Below are 20,442 nucleotides of genomic sequence, written 5' to 3'. Positions count from 1 at the left end.
GCTGCATGGTGGAGCACTGAGCAACTATGCAGGAGCTGCGTCCAGAACTTAAAGCAGTGTGTTTACATCAACATGGTGCTGGGCTGCCTAATGTGTGCCGCTGAGAGGCAGATGGTCTTAGCTGAGAGCTAGCTCTGTGCTACCACAGCAATAAGCCGTTTGGAGTTTGAACGGGTATCCTCCACAGTGCAACACAGTGCCAGCTCAGGTTAATGTTTCTTCATCTGCCTGTTGGCTCTCCTTGTGAAGCCTGCCGCAGGGGAAGCAGGATAATGAATTTAGGGTAGCTAAAAAAGCTACCCCTACTTAGTATACCTACTCCCTACAAACCCTTAAGCCAGTGTTTAAAAATCTTCCCTCCAATTTTCTATCCCTTTTTTTTCTTTTTGTCTTTAAAGATTTATGCCCACAGCCAAATGCCAAATAAAGAACACTTCTCTTCTAAAAATGTTATTCTGGCACTGACCCTCCTCCATGCATTGACTTCTTTATAGAGTTTAACCTCCAGGGTAAGAATGATTGATATGCTGAGTATTGCAGCCCAGGGCCTGGTCTAAAAATGAAAAAAATCTAAATTCCCCTCGAAGGAGCCCTACGAGCCAGGGATATGCACTGGACAAGGGAGACACGGATGTAGCTAACTGTTTAACCAAGACACTACATCATGAATGACAATGGCACTGTACGTTGATAAACCATTAGCTTTTGTGGGTTTGAAGTGCACCACCTTTGTCACCATTAGAAAGTTTAAACAAGAATTTTTGTTTCACTATGTCTGTGTCACCTGTAATTTTGTACACTTCCATCATCTTCACTTTTCGTTATCACAATTATGTTATTTACCCTTTTTGAGACAGTTCTGATCTCTACTCTGTGTGTGGATGATGACATTTCTCTGGTCTGATACAGTATTAATTAAACACTAGTTGGGTTCTTTAGAGACTAATCTCTTTAGAGACTTTGGCTTTAAAATAAAATCGTGCCAAAGAAACTGCATGCATTAAATGCCTACTTTATAAAATAAGTAACTGCCTTTGGAAAAGAAACAAATGCAAATTCTAGTTTCTGTGCTTCAAAGAGGTGACAAGAAGAAGTGCCAGCATCTTGGCTCCTGTCGCTGCTTTATTGTCACAAATTGTTAGTTACATTTGAAAATTATGGATCTCTCTCATTGTGAAAGTTGTGTCTGCCAGTTGGTGCCTGTACACTAGAGTGGGTTTACCCAATTAGCAGAATTTCCCATGCAGGACCCAGAATAGCTGTGCATGCAGCCTAAATGTTACCACAGCTGAGGCTCATCCTGGGACACTGGTGGTCTGAAAACAACTGATTTACCAGGTGAGGTCAATGCAGGAGAAGCTGTACAAAGCATGTCTCAGTGGCAGTCAGCCTTGGCACATCTAATCTAGCTGTATTTGTCTATAGTTTTCTCTCTCTGACAGATAGAGTCTGCCCCAATCACAAACACACCGTGCAGCAGACAGAACAGTATTTTTAACCCCAGCGCACTCATGAAATGGAACAGGTCATGGAAACAATGACATTTAAGTGCTACTTGTAATCTTTATCATAGGCTATCTCAAGCTATTTGCATCTCTCTTCTGGCACTCAACCAAGTGAAATGCACCCTGTGCAGAGCTGTGTACTATTCAAGCCACATCGAAGGCTCATACTAAGACGATGGGAGTGCCACCAGGTAACTGCTTTATGGGAAAAGCGTCCGAGGTACTTAAGAGACTGATTTCGTGTAAGAGTTCAAAGTAAAAGAGGAGGCATGAGTGGAGAAATAGTAGTCCTGAGAAAACATGAGTGTAACTGCAGTTCTTCACCTGCCAGTGGACTGAATTGCATGTTCCCTATTTTGGGTTTTATTAAACGGTGGAAACCTAGTACTGTAAAATATCCCATCAATAATGCAGGGCCATGGACCTTTCCATACCTTTTTGCTTTGTTGCTGTATATAGATTTCTGCACTTTTCTGGTGCAATTTCCAATTGAATCACAACCTAGAGAGCTGAACTTCAACAAAAAGCTATTATGATAGAACACACAGAATAATATATAAAGATGGACTATAACAAAACCATGAAGTATCTGCCACCTTTATAATTAGATGGCCAGAATTCATCATTAAAAAAGAAAAAAAGAAAAGAAAAAAATAACTTCCCCCTAACTATAGTTAGCTATTCACATATTTTTCTTTCCTTTAAATAGTAGGTAGGGTTTGTAGGTAAATTTTTGTTTCTCTGGAAGGCAGTGGAAATGATCACTTCTTTATACACAGAAACAAAGTTGCTGTAGCCCTCCTAATCAGTGTTTTGATGATCTACAGATCATGGCAGGCACTACTTTATTAATTGGTTCCAAGTTAACAAAACCAGCTTTGTTCACAGAGCCATTCCAGTAGTAAATAAGTGCTGGGAAATGCTAAACTTATCAATAGCTGTCACTTATTTTAATGGCTTGAGGAGCATCCAAATATATCTAGATTATCTTGAAAAAAATGTGATTAGTTTTATTTTAGTTGATCTTAACCACTATAAGGCAGTCATGTTCTAAATATTTAATAACTCTGCTTTTTTAATATTTTGTCTTTCATTAATTTCTGATTTCTCAATGTATATAGTATGATGTAAGTCCTATCCTATAATGATCATCTTAGTGCTAAGCAGTACAAAATGTTAACGTAGTCTACTTAGAAATAATGTATTTTGTAGTTTGCATGTCTCCTCAAATTTCCTTTTTTTTTCCTTTAAAAATATATCTAGTTCATTCTGATATTTGGGTTCCTAAAAACCGCTAAGTATAATTTTTCATTTAAATATAGACACAATAGAAAAACTGCTTTAATGGAGATAAATACAAAATAGGATATAAAACATTTTGATTGAACAATATGACATACAATGTGATTATTGTGTAATTTATTAAGGTATTCTGGGAGGAGGGGAAAGGTTTTCCTGCTCAAAACATTACCCTTTCGTACCTCCCTAACCTGTGTTTTAATTTTTCTCTTGAATGTTTTTGTGGTTAAGATACCAAACCAAGCCATTCATTATTCATCCATAAGGATGCATACGTAAGGATGCTCTGGATGCAAGCTGGGACCCCCAGTTTAAACAGATCTTAATTGGTCTATACTTTGCATTATTGAGCAGTTCCATTTGTTATGTTTTGAAGAGTTACTGTTAACTTTTACATGCCCCACACCTCATTTTATGTAGTTAAATGTGGGCTCTAAATGAGCACTTCCATTTGTGGCATCTGTTGTGTTTCCCTCTCCAGCCACCCTGTATGTCTCTCCTGCTGGGAGAACCTGAGCTGACACAGTTGCTGCTGGCAGTGTCACTGTCTGCTTTTCATCCAGAAAAATGAGTTCTGTGTCTTAAACACCCTAAAGGAGGCTGAATTGGATGCTTTATGTCATTCTGCATTTTACTCAAGCAGCAAAGGTTACTCCTTCTCTATTCCCTTCATAGTTGTGAGCGTATTACTCAATAGCAGTATTTCAGAAAGGCTCTCATGGGAAACGGGGTGAATGAGATCAATGCAAAATTGCAGAACCCTGGGATCCAGCATTCTAGAAGCATTGATTGTACTAGGAAAACTGTAAGCCTTTCAGCATCAAGGACCCTCTTTCCTGTTGTAAACTTTCTCATTTTCAAGGATGTAAGATAAAAAGGCCTTCTGGATGCATTTCATTTGGGTATATAAGAAAACAAGGCATATTTAAGCATCGACCCATATTTAAGCAAGTAATCAAACAATGATTACCTGCGTTTCTTGAAGGCAAGCAAACCTTTATTGTGGTCAGATACTACTGACAAAAACAGAACAGCAGAGATTTTTATGTTATGCTCCTTCATGCACAGTATGAATCTGAGGATCCATGGATCCACTTGAATTTTAAAAGCATCTTTGCTTTATGTAAGAACTCAGCAAGCTGTCTGACCATGATTTGTTCAACAGTATGTGCTGTAGTTGGGTACACTTCCCTCCTCCTTGGAGTCTGTGAAAGGATAGCAGTGATCAGTGTATTAACGACTTGGTAACATAAGCTTAATAAATTACTTCCCATCAGCTGAGCTGCCATAATAGAACAGTTCATTTGTGTACTCTAGCCTGTTCCCTCCCCAAGTAAAATGCAAGAATCTGTTACTCTGAGCTTTTCCTAAGTTGTATTAGCTCAGAATCAGGCAAGGCTATTAGTGAGCACACGAGCCGTTACTAACAGCTATGAGATTCAGCTGGTACACAGTAACTTCTTAGACCAGTGTAGCTCAGTTAAATGTCTGAGCCCCATGTCTTGTTTTGGAAATCTATGTCTTACTCACTTTGGAAACCTGCTCTCCCCTCAAAAAAAAAATCCCCTAACAACCCAAAACAGATTAGAGAAACTTTCAAGTTTCTCAAACCTATTAAATGCTGTTGTTCTCAGTTTATTGAAATTAATGTGAGGCAGCTTGGCACATTTTAAAGGAAATAAAATGAGGCTGGAGGTTTGAGCTCTGATACACTTGACATATTTTGCTATGATAGGGAGGTTTTGCTTCACAGAAGTTTAATTGCCCCTCATGCAACAGTGAGGATAGACTTTCTAGGTCAAGGTCAAGATTCATAGGTGGCAGATAAAAGAGCCTTTCTCTGAATTAGTTCTTGCTCTAAAGACAATAAAACATATTTCTGGAGTCCATATGGGAATGCTACTTGCAAAGACCAGATTTTCTCCATTACTACTAAAGAGCAAAACTGTTCCAGCACAAAATCTTCATTTTTAATTGCCTGAGAACTTTAAAATGTAGTATTAGAAGACTACAAGAATGGTAATTGGCGGTAACTTTTTATATCCAGTTCTCAGAACACAGCGGAGTGCAGCAGGTCTGTTTTGAATTACTTCCCATGTTTTAGGGATTCTGAACCTACATTTTTTTCTCCCTCCCAGGAAAGCATTCTAACCATAAGATTAGACTGTAAAGGAGTGCATCTGCTCCCTAATTAGTATGTCATGCAAAATAAACTGCTTCCCTAAAAAAAATGAGAAAAATGCTCTCTTGCATACTTACAGATATACACATGGTGCAACATACAGTGGTGATGAAGCACTCTCCAGAAAGACAGATAAGGATTTAAATTTGAATTTCAATTCCCTGGATAGAAGAAGCTGTGAACTGAAGTACCCCACCTCTTCAGTGAGTAGTTTAGCTACTGAGATAAATGAAGGTAGAAGAGGAAACATCTACTTTTTAGCCATCTGTCTAAAAGAAGGAAATTTTCCACATTTTTTCAAAAGAAACCCTGAACAACAGTTAGCATTTCCACCCACCTTAAGTCCAGAGAAGGAGGTGTTATTTAAGACATCCCTGATCCTTCAGGTTTCCAAATGGGTACTTTAACTCTGTCCATGCTTGTTTTTGGACTCCAGTTCTTTATTTCCACCCTGAAAGCTAGATTGAAAAGCAAAAAGTGAAAGAAAAAAGCCCTAAGGTTTCTTTGTTCAAAATTCTTCATGAAAAAAGTTTGGTTTTGACCAATACTAATACGGAATATGGTGAGGTGTGTGAAAACAAGGTGGCTCAAAGTCATTTGAACTTTAGTTACTAGCCACTGCCAATGAAAGTACAGACATGCTGGCTGATTCAGGAGGAAAGTTCATTTTCCATATTAGGGTCTAAATTCTAAAAATGCATAAATTTTGATGTTGCCCTGCACCTATACAGAGCCCCAGTTCCAGGGTCACTATGCATACGGGATTACCCACATAAGACTAGTATATTTATTCATCATCATTCCTCTTGCACAGCAGATTTGTATGACACTTAAAACCAAATAAGATTTTTTTTCTTCTCTCAGTGTAATTCCTTAAACTATCAGCATTCACAATATTCATTATTTATTATATTTGTGTAAAATACTGTATCATTATTGTCACAGAATAAAAATATCAACTAAAGTAATTGCATAACCTTTGAATAAACACAAGGCTTGCTGTTCTCTCATATCACTTAGTATTACTAACTGTTCATTCTCCTTAGCTAGAAGCAGAAGGTAAATGCTTATGAAGCCCTACTACAGTCTGACTGAAAAAAAGCACTTCCTCTCAGGTTGATGCATTGTTAGTTTTCCCTAAAAAAGTCATGTAAAGTATGTAAAAAGAACTTGTATTTTGGCTGGATTTGCCAAAAGTGTTTTCCTGAAAAAATCTAAGAGAATGTCTCCTTTCTAAGTACCCTTGGTGCTCATGAAAAGGTAGTGTGGTGTACAGAGCTGGAAGGCATCCTTCATGTCTGGAAGGTCACTGTGTTCCCACTGACCTCAGCACTTGTGACTCAGTTCCAAACTGAAAGCTGAAGGATAGGAGCTAAATGCATTCTCTCACTGCTGGTTGAACCTAGTTACTTGCTGCAAAAACCACCCCCACCTCCAAACAAACCACACTACTTCTGGGGTTTTTTTCAAAGCACCATATAAATCCATTTAGAAGTATTAGTAACACTAACCTTATTCCTTTGTTGCAGGTGAGGAATCTTAGGCATTTTATGGAGATAGCACAGCTGTGACTTACCATCAGTTCAGCCAGAAGTCAAGCAAGGAATGGAGCTCAGTTCTTCAAAGTTTATCCAGTAATGTATCTGCTAGATTGCTTTACCACTGAAGGAGAAGCCTGACTTGATTTTCTCACTAATATTTGACCTGATACCAACTAGCAACTGCAGCAGTTTCCAGCAGGTAATTTTTTGACCAGAGTCAATGACTTAGAAATGAGAACTTCTTTATTCCACAGAAGAGCGAAAGGCATTATTTCCTGGGAATTGCAATCTGCCCATTTATCTATTTAGTTTACTTGGGTTTTGTATTTAGATACATTAGGCATTTCAATTTTATGGCATATCTGTGGCATGTTATGTTGAACTCTCAAAAATTATTTAATCATTTACTAGTCATGCTTTGTGTCTGGTTAAAGATGTTTATAATTAGAGGACAAAAATTAAGTTATTTCTTGATAGTTTCTTGGCACCGTAAGATCTCTACCTATTGAAGAAACATTTTGAATATTCAGTGGAATCTCAGTAACTTGCCCTAATGGTTGGAAGATTACTGAGAAAAAGCTGTTCACTTGGGAAGACATTTTCAAAGTACAAATTGGGAGACTGCTATCTCTTTTCTTCTTCTCTTTCCCATTGTCTTCATGGACAGATAATCTCAAATGGACTTTGTATGACTGCATTTCAACTATAGTGATTACTACTTGGCATATGCCATGAAAGTCACTTTTTTACTTTGCTGAGAGGTGGGTAAGCACAGACTTTCTGTGTACATGTTCACAGGGATTATGCAAAAATAGTATTATCAGGCTTCCTTTCAGTGTTTTAGTAAATGCTGTACAGCAGCTACTGGAATACTCAAATTAGACCAGATGTCATAATGCCAAACTCTCATCCCAGCAGAGTACAACATTAAAAAAATTGTTACTTTTGTTTTTAATTTACTACTCTATGGATGAGAGAAGTCCCATCTGCTTACTTTATTTTTAAATGAAAACATAAATGTTGTCCTGTGGTGACATTAGGCTAGATATTACATAGAGACAGAGACCCCAAGCAGCTAAAATTTACATCTAACAAATATGTTTTCTTACATACAACCATCTGCATGATAAAAGCAATGAGTAAGTTTGTGAAGCTAGTGTAAACAGGATTCAAAGTGTGACCCATTTTTGTGCCACTGGGAATTTTAGGAAAGCCAGAACCATAATTTCTCCTATGGGAGATGTCTGGTCACACAGGATAAAGGGAAAATCAACTGCTGGAAAGATCAGATCTGAAGACAGTAGCAATTCAGCACAGCTAAAAGCATACAGCTTTTGAAGGATTTCTCAGGACTTCAGAACCACCTCTAAAATATTAAGCCTGTCTCTGATCCTATGACAGTGGGAGTTCTGGTTTCACGACCCACTGTTGTAAAAGAGTAGCTGAACACAACAGAGAAATGAAGAGATGTACTCTTTTCATTTTGAAAGGAAAGGGGAAAAGATGATGGGGATATTAGAATGTTCTTTCCCTCACAAGCACAGTTCTTTGATTGCCAATGGAAGAAAATAAAAATGAGCATGTCAGAATGGTTTTCTGGGATTACTATTAATGAAAGCATCCATTTTTTTCTGTGGGGAGGTAGTCCAGCATGGACAGTTTTGATAACTTGCTAATCACTTGCTTAACTTTTCAGAAGAATGTGTTCATGACTCAAAGAGTAAAATTTCAGACAATTTGATTTTTGCATTTTCTTCCCACTGGAGCTACCTTTCTAATACCTAAACTTTATGGCTTCAAGCCTACAACTTCGTTCAAATCAAGCCTGCTGAGATCTGGTGTAAGAACTGGCAAATTCTGCCTGAGTAGGAGCTTCAGGAGTTGAACTGCTCAGTCTCCCCTTACAGAAACATGGAGGGTGTTTCAGTGTTTTATTTGCCAGTGATAATTAATACACTTGCAGGATGAACAGTGGCTTTTTTATGGTCTAAGATTTTTGGATGTTGGTGCTTTCTTCTATTTAGAATAACTGCCAGACTGAACTGAAGGTGTTCAGTAATACTCTTTCTTTTCCAACATATAAGTAACTTAAAATCAATTTGCGCTTTGTAAGTGTGTTGTGTCACAGAATCATAGAATCATTTAGACTGGAAAAGATCATCGAGTCCAAACACCTAACACTGCCAAGTCCACCACTAAACCGTGTCCCTAAGCACCACATCTACACGTCTTAAATACCTCCAGGGATGGTGTCAGGTCTGTAAAGACCCTGCACGTCAAATGCTTCTGGTTTTGCATCTGTATACAAACTTCATCATGCATATATGTCAAGAGCCTCATTTTATATTCCTCATTGGTTCCAAATTTTCCCTCCCAGCTGGCGGGAGCTGTCTGCATTCCAAGCGTTCGGCTCTGGGTAGGCGCCTTTGGAGGTTGTGTGCGAGGCCTGAGATACGGGAAGAGCAGCCGTTGCCTGAACCAGGCTCTGGCAGGAGCCGTCCTACCCTGTCAGCCTGCTGGGCAGCTGCCCCCCCGGGGAGACCCATGATGAGCGGAGTAAGAGTCATCACCTGCTGAACTGACGCTCTCGGCTATCATGGAACTGTTTAAAAGTGGAAAAAAACCCACTATAGTATAAACTAGTCTAGTTAACTCAAATGGATTCTGACACATTTCATTCAGGAGTGCAGACAACAATTTAAGTATAAATCCCCCTTTAATTTGCCTTTGGAATCCAATGTTAAACCGATGACTTGAGAAGGGACTGACTGTTGCCATATTTGAAGATACCACACATTTGGGCTGAAAATGAACATCTGATACACTGAACTATTTTGTAAAATCTTGTATTTAAGATGTAAAATAGAAAACAAGGGCAAGATCAACAATCAGATCCCATCAAGAGGAAGTACCTGGTGAAAAAGGAGGATGATCTCCTGAAAGTAGAGCTCTAATTATATTCTACTCCTCAGGCATTGTGGCCAGGCTAGAACAAGCCATATGGGAAGACTTGGGAACTCAGGAGACTTAGTGCCATTCCAAAGCATTCGAATGATATCTCACTAAGGAATAAATTAACAAGGCATTTCTTCAGCCTCCATCAGTACTTTTACAACATTCCCCCATGAATGAAACAGCAACTTACATAAAGAAGCACAGAAAAGTCAAAACCATAGCTAATGAACTTACTACTTCTACAGTTTATGGGGAAGAAAAAGAGAATTATTACCTTTTTTCGCATAGTTAAGTAAAAGGAATGGGGTGATGCCTTTGCAAGATAAAGATAAATATAATTTAAAATAGGAAGTGCTTGATGGGTCCTAGGTTTTAGCTCTTGGTGAGTGACTGTACTCTTTAAAGCACTTCTGAAATGTGGGTTTCACATTTGAAAAGGTTCTTCAAGGTTCCTACTGTAGAGAAAAATAAGAAAAGATAATTATTTACTTACACTCTGAATTATTTTTAAAGCATTCTGACTTTTCAGAGTGTGAGAGCACAACTGCCAGTCACACTTTTTATCAGACCAGATCTGAATAGAAGCCTTTTTGTCTTTAGTGAGCTTTTAGCAGATGCTCAGAGATTAGGAATCAGGAATTTGAAATATATAATCTGGCTGTGACTAGTTCCAGCTGTGGCTTTAGCAGGTCTTCTTGACTTTGTGATTCAGTAAAATTAATAGGGATTCTGCTATTTACCTTCTGGGCATGTTGTAAAAATTAATTCTTTGATGCCCCTTGTAGATGGACAGAACTGTAACTGCTGATTATTAATATCCTCAGATTCAGCAAATATTCAAAGACTCCCTTTCATGGAGCTATAGATTTCAAGGCCAGGAGGGCCTTGATCTTGTCTCTGATTAGCTCAATTAGTCTGCTTCCTTTTATATAATTTTCAGACCTTTTAATTGCACTTACAAATTGTTGTGAAACACAACAACAGTTATAGATGCTTACTGAAACATTTTAAAATAATGTACATTAATGTATATGCATACGTTTTCATATGTATATTATGTATATATGGGCAAATGAGTGAAATTCCTAGTTTAGTGATTTAGCAATAAATTAGTGAAATCATTAGTATTTTTTGTGATTGGTAGGCTGCATTGCAAAACAAAGATTAAAGGACTTGGCAGAAGTCTTGCTCTCTCATATCCTTTCACTTTCCATTTCCTTTCTCCTTGGAGATTGTCATAATGCAGCTCTGTGCATTTTCAGCTAGACTTTGCCAGATGTCTACTTCTTGCATATATTTAGAAGAAGTTAACTTTAATTTAATTGTGCCCCAATTGAAGAGAGTATCCCTATGCTGGCAAGTTGATTAAGCATGGTGGTAATTTTAATTATCTTCTTAGCTCTCACTGGAGTGCAGTTAGTGGAGCTGATGAAGTTAACCCCATAGATAAATACCCTTTTCAAACTGGGGCCTCAGACAAGAAGGATGAAGCTTTCTTTTCAACATCAAAAATTAGCCTTCACCTGTCTGAAGCCATTTCTTCTCCACTTCTCTATCCATCTGCAGATCACTTCCTTGAGAGAGCCTGACATTACAGTTGAATCACCTTTATTACTGGCTTTTTTTCCCTGGATAGGTTTGCACTTGCCTGTGATTCACTGCTGTCTTTTACCTGTGACAATGCTAAGAAGTTGGCTGCTCATTGCTCATGCCTTTTTTTTTTTTTTTTTTTTTTGCCAGCTGTTCCCCTCTCCACATGACTAATTCTATTGTGTAGGTTCAACAGAAATGGCACAAGGCCAGCATTTAAAGGATGCAAGTTATTGCACTGAAGATTTGAGGAGATACAGTGTCAGTTTTACATGTCACATTCATGGTAAAATCATAGAGATACACAGGGCTAACATTTCGTTTAAGAATCAAACACATTAAGATACCATTTTCAAGCATTGCATTTAAGTGCCTTGTAACTCATTTAATTTTCTTTCTGAAAATACCCTGTCAGAAGCCTGTAGGAGAAACACCAGCATAATTTAAATGTCACTTTGCTTCCCAATAATGAATTTCATATTCAGTCATTCTACTCCAGTGACAAGGCTCGCATCTCTGCTAGCATCTTTGTGGTCATTTGGCCCTGTTTTCAGCTGGGTGTGCACAGAAGCTTGAGTGCACTTTTGTCTACTTAATCGTCTGGGTTTTAATTAACACAAAAGAACGATAGCTTGGAGAGAAGAACAAAGAGGGACTCCATAAATGAAAAAGTCATTCACAAAACAAAGGCAAAAGGTCCTTACTGTAATGGAATTGTAACATCCCAGTATGCAGCATCTGAACTTTTCTTACGTTTTATGAATACCAAGCTGTTTGCAGACTTTCTGTGCATCTCAGATTATTAATAAATACAACAGGATTCCTGCTCGCCTTATAAATACACTCAGCATTCAGCTGAGACATTCAACTTGCCCTGGGTCTCCACCCTGGCAAAATATCAGAACAGTTCACTTTAAGGGGGTACAAAAAATAGCCCCTGATATATATAGATATATGCATATATTTACATAGTCCCTCATGCCCTGATGGACAGAAAGCTTGCTGTGGTGGTCCAGCAGCATAATCCTGACTCATTTTCTTATAAAGCTATTAAATGGATACAGGAAAGCTCAGCATGTTCACATCCAAGAACAGTGTGGGAGAGAGCAAAATACTCTGCATACATTTGTAGGACTTGAAACTGCTCATTTCACCCCAAAACATTGTATAAAAATTATTCTCTTTAATCCAAACCATAATTCAGGCATACCTAGGGTGACACACAGCCTCTGCTTAAACAGTAAAAGGAAGCAACGTATACCAGCTAAGAGGGGTGAGTAAAGGAGAGTATTTCCTCCGGTGGCAATTTAGGTAGGAAGAATATGATTACTGACAGCACAATCTCACCGCTGGGATCAAACTTACAGTCCTGCCCAGCACTAAAACTAACACATGAATTTCCCAAATTCCTCCATTTTGCATCTCATTTGCAGAAAACTACCTCCAGTTATACAAAGACACAAACATACTCTGAGAGGCTGCATCAGGCCTGTGAGAGATTTGTTCTAGTTATTGATTCCTCGTTACAATTTCTGCAGCCCCTGAGATATCCTTTGAGATCTAACATTAGTACTGGCCAGGCCAAATCTTGCTTCACTTAGAAAAGCTGATGCATTTACATCTTAAGGGAATATTGATCTATTGCAAATAATCTTTTCTTTGTTTCGAGCAAGCTGAAATTCCAGGGGAGAGAGACAGGACAGCAAAACCTTTTGCCAGTGCTTATGAAAAACATCAGAATAGAATAATACTTCTCTGAAAACTTGCAAAGTGAATCCAAAACTTGATGGCAAATGTAACACACGAGGGAAGCTCACACATGAAGAGTGCAATTTATATATGGCACCTCTTCTTAAGTGAGCTTGAGCAATGCCTGGCACAATTAACCCTTCACGATATCGTTGCTGTTTATTTGTTTACAAAGGACTTAAGAGGCTGGAAAAGAAAGGGGAGATGCAAAAGGATAAATCCACTGAAAAGCATCTTCCCCTCTTGCTGGTAAAGAATTCAGAACAGGTGTTGTCAGCCTGTTACTGTTGCTATCAGCCAATATCAAAAGCAGTTGGCAATGCTCTCATCATGCAAAAATTCCAATCAGATTTCTCAGTATATTCTAATTACTGTACTGACACTTGTTGTGGGCCTAAATGACTACCTTATCATGGCAGACAGGTCTGCCTTCTATTTAGGGTTTATTTGGTCTTAAATTTCTGCTTCCTCTAATTGCACATCTATCTTACCAAACAAATTTAGAAGTCCACATTTACTCTTTGCCACCTCATGCTTTAATCTTTTGCACGTTAAAGGTTATGCGTCATCTCTCACCCACGTTTTGATTATGTCCACCCCAGCTTCACCCCAAGAAAGCAAACTTGCTTTTCCTTTCTGCACAGATTATCACTTTGCCAAGGGATTCATCCAAATATGGCTTGTTCTGCCGGTTCTGCTGATGGTACCCATATACAGGTACTTATCGGGAGCTCTAGCACAGGAATGTCACTTTGAAAACCCTGTTTCTTTGCTATTGTGCCCCACATGAAAACATAATTTTTTTTCATATAAAACAGCTAAGGACTGTACGTGCTTTTCCACCCTGAAGGTCTTAATTTCATTCATAACTATCAAAAGCAACTGGCAATCACTTTGCAAAGAAGCCGCCAAGAACTAACTGTGGCACAGTTAATTGATGCATGTTACTTCACTCAGAAACACTGAATGTATCGCTTGTTTTCCTGATCTGGACCTGTTTCAAATAAGCTGGAGAGCAATACAGACTTCTCTTCTGATTTCAGCAGATATTGGATCATATCCCTAAAATGCATATTATTACTACTTAGAAACAAGCATTTATATACAGCAAGATATGCATAAAAGCAAACTACATTTTGCATTCACAAGCATACTGGTCAACATGAGTAAATGAATAAATTTAGGAAAAAATAAAAAGTGGGAGTATATTGCTGTAATTTCCATTCCTCATTTTGCTGTCCCGCAGTTGAATTTTATTTCAGAGATTTTAATTGTTTGCTGATCAGACCATGGATTACCTTTCCAAATTAATCCCCGTGTACCTCTGTCCTCGCTTGATCCAACCGATGCAGAACTGCTCTCTGCAACAGTACCGAACTTAACACAAACATCCTTTTCACACCATGAACCTGAAATCTGGAAGTTTTTCCCATTGCATGGTCATGATAGAAATCTGATGCTCTGGTAGACATTGTATCTCAAGGTTTAGCTAATCTCAGTTTCATGAAGTTAACCATGTATACTGATTTTGGTAAGTACAAATTCAGTTAAATTCTGTTAGTGTGAAACTGAGTTTCAGGATGCCTTGAAAGTTACCATAAAGACACTATGAAATTATGGAAGTTCCAGAACAGGTGGTTGTGCATCAAGAAAAAACACCCAAAAAAACCCCTTCTGAAAAAATTTAAGAGCAATAGGATCATTGATTTTCGTCCTCCATAAATAGAGTGCTTTTCCAGAGTGTGAAACCTCTAGTTGCAAATTCCAGTAATTTAAACATGAGATTGACTATAAGCAAACATAAAGGTTGAATCATTGTCTTCATCCAAGCTGAGAAAACTGCAAAAACTGAGAAAACAAACAGTATGAGGGGTTTATAAATTTACCTCACAAATATAATCTACATTATTATTATTATAGGGGAAAAAAAAATTGCTCCCACTCTGTTTTTAGAGTTTACCTTATTCCTTCAGTCCATTTTCTGTTATACAATTAAACGTTTATACTTTTTAAAAAAAGAAACTGGTAAGTTGCACATCCTTCCTTGTTCCTAGAGATATACAGTCATAATGTATGATCACTTCTGAAGGAGAACAACTTATGTTTTGGACCACAGATGGAGAAAGTGTTAATTGCTTAATGATAATTTATACAGTTAGAAGACTCTATCCCTCTTCTCTCTCTTTATTCTCAAAACAAACAGTTCTGTCACAACATTTATTTAACATATTTTCCACTTATGATATCCATTTGTGCCACTGAGTGAAGTCTCTTTGTATGAGTGCTTTTCTATATGCTCAGCTACTCTCTTTCATCTCATGCTGACTTAATGACAGACCCAACACTAATATTACAGTTGAGCTCACTGACCAATGGTTTTACTATGAATTATGGCAGAAGTTGAAGCAAGGAGATGATGCAGGCTGCATCCCATGTGCCACCAGATCTGCATAATGAAATGATACAGAAATAGGTGAGGTATCACATAGCTTCTGTGCTCTGGGATCTGTAACCATGAGTTCAAAAGGGAGTAGTAATTTATATAATTACTACTACTATTTGAGATGGGGAAGCAGAGGAAAATAAACCGCAAATTCTTTAAAACACGTAAGTTGCATTTGAGTCACTAAATTTAGGTTTGAGACTTCTTCGTTAGTAATAATATCGGTGCTGATCATCACTCAAGTTGCTGTTTTATTTTGGATTGTTATGATTTTTCTCCAACATTCATTTTTAATTTAGTTGTTGTGATGGCCAAGCAACTACAGTTCTAGTTGTGGGCAATGCCATGCACACACTTAAACTAGGGGACCTAAGACTGCTTTCTAGAACCAAGTTAACCAGCCCTAGCTGCATCCTGTCTGTGTTGAAATCAGACCCAGGACACATCAGTCTGGCCTAGCTGCTACTGGCAAGAAAGCCTCTGGCAGATGGGGAGGAGCACCAGCAGATCCCTTGGTCTGGATGACTGGTGGTAGCCAGAACCATAACATGCATTTTGGAGCACACTGTCTGTCAATTTAGGCACAAATACTAAGTGCCAAATAGAATTTTGCATCAATCCTCTGCCAATTAAGAATAAGATTAAGTTCAAAAATCAGTGCTATCAAACATATTACAGTTTGGAAGAAAGATAATCTTCCACAGCAGAAGTAAGACTACACTTCTGTCTATTATCAACTTTATTTTTAGATGTCCAGACTGAATTTAATTGAAGCTATCGAAGCTCTCAAAGAATTCAGAGGAGGTTTTTTATAGATCCATACACAAAAGTACAATTGCTCCCCTGGAGCAGGATTTTTTTTTTTTTTTTTTTTTTTTTTTTTTTTTTTTTCATCTTTAGGCTTACCCAGCTCTTTAAATCATTCCAGGCTGGTTTCTCTTCGATTGTTACTCATTTTGACGTTGCCTGTGAATCGAGCACTGGATTCTGGTGATCATCAGCATGGCATGCTATTGTTATACACTGGGACAGAGACTGGACTTCCTGCTGAAAGAATGGCCATGGCAGTCACACATGCTGATCCAAAACATATTCACATGCACATACAACACACAATAGCCCAAGGAAAAAAAAAAAGACCTCTTTAGGCACATAAAGAAATGATGTCTATAAAATTACCATGTTACAAAAGAGGCCAGCTGTTTAAATTATTGCATTATACAAGGAACAAATAGGGGTATCTCTACTGCATACAAGCACTTCCCATTTGCAGATTTAGCATTACTTTTTTTTTTTTCTTCTTTTATGCTGCTCTTTGGCCACTTAAACAGCTGCTTTTCTCCTTTTTTTTTTTTTTAAAGTTGACTATGTTTTGTACATGCCACAGCTTTTATATGATTGTATAATGCTTTTTCTTTCTAATTTATTTTTGTTACCTATGTGGGTAAAATTAATAGTGAATGCTGACTTATTTCATAAAGGTTATTAAGCCTTTGGGGAAACTTCAGTGTGCTCATATGGAGATGCAATATAGAATGTATACACTGTATCATGACACAAAAATTACAATCCTAAGCTACAGATAAATGACATTCCAGGAAAGGCAGAAGAAACAACATTTAAGGAGTTAATAATGAACCACTTGTCTTCATTTTCAGAACCTTTAATCCTGCTATTGTGCGGTTTTCACACAGTGCTAAATTGAATTACTGCATCATTTTTTACAATATCTTCATACAGTTGACCCAGTTTATAGCAGGTTTGAAAGCATTATCATTGCTTAAGGTTCAAAGATGCTGCAGTGCATTGCATTACAAGTCAATCAGTGTAGAAGTATTTTGATGTACTTTTGCTTTTGGATATAGAAGAACAGATATCCAAATGAAGGATGTATTTCATTTTGTCATAACAATGTCACATAATACAGCATGCCTTTTTTATACAATATGTATAGTCTCAATTTATTATATTTCTTTCTCTATGTTTCTGGCCCTAATAAAGTGAATCCTCAGTTTATGGCTTCCAATGTTTTTATTAACTTGTGCAAGAAGAAGATTGAAAAAAGTTCTAATGTATAGCTTTTTAGTATTGTGTAGCAGAACTCTTTAGTTGGATACCAGTAAAGAAAACTAAAAATGAATGTAGTGTTTCTAAACATTACGCCACTTCTAAAAAGCTCCAAGTGAGAAATTCTTTATCAGAAATTTTCCTATTCTGAAGGGCAGTGCTTTCTACAGCTTTTTTCGCACAGTTTAAATACATTTTAAGCAATGTGTTTTAGGTAAAGCACTTCATTCTCTCAAGGTCATTCTTATGCTTCAGGTGTTAATTTGTGTTCTTGAAGTATTCTTATTATTGATAGTAGAGTCCTTGGTATATGTTATATTGAAATATTGCTAATGTATGAACTGTAACATTAAATTTTTAATCTAATCAATCAAATGGCATGCATATGCAGTAGATGCTTGGCTTTTTACTAAGATTAATTACCATGTGCTGTGAAAACGAACTCTGTAAGGTGAAATATTGCATGCACACAGACACACGCAACGAGAAGAAAAGAAAAGAAAGCAAATCATGCAAAGGGGATGAGCACTGTAATAAGTTAATGACTACTTCCGTCATTCAAAACATATGCATAGCCTTTAAGACAACACAAAACAAAGATTAAATGCATGTTAAATCAACTATCTATTAAAGCATTTAGAGCTTTTCTCCAGATTCTACATGAAAATTATGCAATCTGTTGCAAAACTAAACACTTGTCTCCCAGATGGTGCTCAGAGTCTGTCTGAGCAAACACCCCTTCCATGCTCTGTGTAACAAATTGTGCATATTTTTTGTTCACTGTGCTTCATTTTATGCATTTGAGGACATTTACACTGAACACAGTACGTAGAGATGACTAAATTTGCATTGTAAAACCCAGTGATGTTGTATTTCTATACCTGATTGCATTCATGAAGTGGAAGATACTTCATCATGGAAAATGGCAGTATCTCCCTTTTCACTGGCTGGAAGTTACAAACTTATTATGCTTACTGCTGATACTGATCTGGGATGTAACTCTCACAGGTCATTGATAGTTGTCCATTAACTAATAAGTAGCTAATTGCTTTTTTTTGAACTGTACTGCGAAGCTAAGCTTCTATGACAGTGTTTTGTGGGAGTTTTTCTCCATGCCAAATAATAGTTATGATTGAAACGGGAATAAGATTAAAGCTGCACTAATACTTTTATAATGTTATTAAAAGGTACAGTATTCAGGCGCTAGAAACATAGGGATTACCCTTCTGGCTGAGACGATGGTCTAGCTAAAAACCTATAAAAAGATACAGAAGCATGAGAAAGTCATCTGCAATTGATGAGGCTGCTATTCAGTTTTTTTGTTCTTGCCACTTTTTTTTTAGTATTTCCTCTGTCTTGGTTTCTAATTGTAAAATGGAGATAATAGTAGTTCCCTATTTCACAAGAGTGAAGATTAGTATGCTGCTGCTAGTGAATTGCTCAAATATGTGTAGGGGACTAGATATGTACCTGAGATTAGCAGACGTTCCTTTTGTAGAGAAGCCCAGCCTGATTATCATTTCCAAACAGTTTCTCCAACTTTACCCTGCAGACACAGCAAAGCAGTTCTCCTTTTGAGGTTTAGTCAGCTATCTGATTTACAAAAACCCAAAAATATAGGAATATTCATTTAGTCTTACTGTCATTAGATGTCACATGTAAGTCTCCATGTCTGAAAAGGCAAAGGTACTCACATGCATAAACTGAAATGCAAAGCTTAAGCAATGAAGGATCTTGAAATTTATTTCCCTGATAAAGGACTCTGCAATATGTCTTTCTTTTGCCTTGTTCATTGTTTTAGTTTCTGTCATAGAAGAAGCAAGTGTATTAAGTGAAAGGAGAACTAAAAAATTAAAGTAAAATAATATCTTTTTAGTTCATTTCTGTAACATTTTAACAGATAAGTAATTAACTCCATTAATCAGCATAACTTGTTAAATCCATGGGGCTTTAGAGACACTTTAATATAACTTCTGTATTTTGGAAGGATGAAAATAATAAAGTTCAAACGTTGGATGCGTGGAAATTAGATATGTAATGCAGCAAAACTGCAGGGGAAGAATTTAGCTGGCAAGTCCTCCAAAGCATGATTTTTCATGTCTTCAAAATGCCAAGGGAGACAACCAGCATGCCAGATATTAGAACTCTGTATAATGCATCAGAGCAGTGTCAACCTGAACGTTAGATCAGGGCTTTGTCCAGTCAGATCCCAGTATCATCAAGGATAGTTATTCCACAATCTCTGGACAGTCTGGTCTACTGCTTTAACCACATGCACTGTGGGGAAACTTTCCTTGTATCTATGGAATTTATCTTGCTACATTTGGTATCTGTTGCTTCTTGCCCTTTTGCTGTACGTTTTGAGAAGCATATGGATCCATCTTCTCTATAGCTCCCATCCAATTTGGTGTTAGCCATGAACTTGCTGAGGATGTATTCCATGCCATTGCCCAGGTTGCTTATAAAAATAGTGAAAGAGTATCAGCCCCAGTATGAACCTTCAGCATACATCACTTATAACCGGTTGGTATTTGGACTCTGAACCACTGACACACTCACTTAGAACCACAGTCTCTGAATCCAGCAGTGCAGTCAGCTTGCACCCTTGTAGCTGTCCTATCCAGTTCATACCTTCTCAGTTTGGCTACAAAGGTACTAAAGGACACTTCTGAAAACCTGGCTCTACCCTGAGCCACAAAGCCAGTCATTTCATTACAGGAAGCAATCAGGTTGGTCATGCACAGTTTGGGCCTGGTAACTCCCTACGGGCTGATACTGGTCGCCTTCTTGTCCTTCCTGTGCCTGGAAATGCTTTCCAGGAGGCCTTGCTCAGGACTGAATTGAGGCTTTATGGCCAGCAGTTCCCAAGACCCTCCTGATCTTTTTTGAAGATGGGCATAACATTTGCTTTTTCTAGTCCCTGATTGTCATCACTTTCCAAAAGACGACAGCAACCTTCCCATGACATCAGCATCTTTGGATGCATCTTGTCCAGCACCATGGACTTGGAGGCTTTCAAAACAAGACCGGGCAAGGCCCTGAGCAACCCACTCTTGTTGACCCTGCTTTGAGGAGGGGAGGCCAGACTAGAGGCTCCAGAGGCTCCCTTCA

The 20,442-nt window shown here is 37.9% G+C and overlaps 1 long non-coding RNA gene across 1 annotated transcript in view; it reads right to left on the bottom strand.

Annotated features, from left to right (window-relative positions):
- Positions 1 to 3,895: 3,895 nt before the first annotated feature.
- The window catches only part of LOC141948774 (uncharacterized), a 137,699-nt gene continuing 121,152 nt past the window's right edge, over positions 3,896 to 20,442 (bottom strand). The window contains exons 2-3 of the long non-coding RNA XR_012630547.1: positions 5,324 to 5,444; positions 3,896 to 4,009 (exon numbers count right to left, since the gene is read on the bottom strand). This is a non-coding gene — a long non-coding RNA (uncharacterized LOC141948774). The remainder of the gene's footprint in view (positions 4,010 to 5,323; positions 5,445 to 20,442) is intronic.

The sequence above is a fragment of the Strix uralensis genome, chromosome 12, assembly GCF_047716275.1.
Source record: "Strix uralensis isolate ZFMK-TIS-50842 chromosome 12, bStrUra1, whole genome shotgun sequence".
NCBI lineage: Eukaryota > Metazoa > Chordata > Aves > Strigiformes > Strigidae > Strix > Strix uralensis.
The sequence above is the reverse complement of the archived record's forward strand: the minus strand, read 5'-3'. Positions and strand labels throughout refer to the sequence as shown.